Source organism: Acanthisitta chloris, unplaced genomic scaffold (assembly GCF_000695815.1).
Source record: "Acanthisitta chloris isolate BGI_N310 unplaced genomic scaffold, ASM69581v1 scaffold16278, whole genome shotgun sequence".
Lineage (NCBI taxonomy): Eukaryota > Metazoa > Chordata > Aves > Passeriformes > Acanthisittidae > Acanthisitta > Acanthisitta chloris.
In genome coordinates, this window is record NW_008685602.1 from 42,616 (window position 1) to 44,173 (window position 1,558).

General features: G+C 53.1%; 1 protein-coding gene across 1 annotated transcript in view; it reads left to right on the top strand.

The window, feature by feature from the left end:
* ELL (elongation factor RNA polymerase II) overlaps positions 1-1,558 on the top strand; it is a gene marked incomplete at its 5' end in the record, with an annotated part of 31,329 nt that overhangs the window by 19,980 nt on the left and 9,791 nt on the right. The gene's annotated exons all lie outside the window — the stretch shown is intronic.

Consider the following 1,558-nt stretch of genomic DNA (forward strand, 5'->3'; position numbering starts at 1 on the left):
GAAGCAAGAGGTGAAGTCAGTGGAGCTGATGTTTGTTGGGTTTAGAGAAAGGGTGGTGAAATAAGGCTCTGTGAGGTGCTCAGGGACCTGCAGCCAGTGGTGGCCTCTCCTCTGGGAGATGGACACTGGGTGTTTCACCAGGGATGTTGCAGAGCCGGTTGGACGTGCTGTCCTTGCCCCTGGAGCTCAGTGGCAGAACCAGCAGCTCCTCTTCCTAATTGCCTTGACAGGTGGAAAAGATTCCTGGCACAGAGCAGAATCCTTGAGACCCCTTGAGATAGCAAAGAGAAGGAGTAACTCTGGGAGAAAGGAGGGAATTGGAGGCTTCAGAGAATCATATCCTAAGCTGGGAGGGACCCACAAGGAGCAAATCCAACTCCTGTCCCTGCACAGACACCCCAACAATGCACCCTGAGAGCATTGGGCAAACACTCCTGGAGCTCTGTCAGGCTTGGGGCTGTGACCACTGCCCTGGGGAGCTGTTCAGTGCCCAAACACCTCTGGGGGAAGAACCTTGTCCTGCTCTCCAACCTAAACCTGTTCCAGTGCCCAAACACCTCTGGGGGAAGAACCTTCTCCTGCTCTCCAACCTCACCCTGATCCAGTGCCCAAACACCCTCTGGGGCTAGAACCTTCTCCTAATATCCATCCCAAACCCTCCCTGACACAGCTCCATGCCATGCCTGTGATGGAACAACATTTCCATTTGCAAACACATCACAGTCCTGCCTGAGACAGAAAGAAAACAATCAATTATCCAAAAGAAATAGGCAGAACTATTGCTTGTTTTCCTCCGGGCACTGAATAAGCTTTGCTCACAGTTCCTGCAGCCTGGAGCTGCCAGGTGGGCACACATTGGCTGGCCAAGGGAATTTTGGCTGGCACAGACTGGACTGAGCCAAACAGCTGTGGTTCTGCTGCCTGATGGATTGATTCTTTCATGGAACAGGGTTCTCCAGGCTGTAGGGAAGGAGGTGTGGGCACTGGGAGCTGCTCCCAGCACTGCCTGGGACTGTCCTGCTGCTGGGGACAGCTGGGAACCACTTCTCCCTCCCCACTTATTTCAGGAAGGGGTTACTGAGGTCATGTTGGCCCCTGTGACGTGGCTTCTGAGTGCTGGAAATGTTCCCTCTTGCCTGAGATTCTGAGAATTCAGCAGTTGACACTTCCTCACCTCTTCTGGGCAATGCCTCGGGGTGAGAAGAGGAAGGAGTGCTGGAACAGGGTAGAGCTGGGGGTAAAATGCAGAACTAGTGAAGCCCTTCCTGCTCCAGTGGTCTGAGGATTTATTTCCATTCCCAGAGACTTTGGGATGCTCAGGATAGATGTTTTTACCATCAAATCCCAGACTGCTTTGGGTTGGAAGAACCTTAAAGCTTATCCAGTCCCACCCCCTGCCATGGGCAGGGGCACCTTCCACCAGGTTGGTCCAAGCCTTGTCCAACCTGGCCTGGAACACTTCCCAGGGATGTTTCCATGGTTTTCTAATTGAGTGGGAGACTGTGAAGTTTGAATTCCAAAGGATTTGGAACAAGCTGCAACGAGAGCGTGGCCTGGG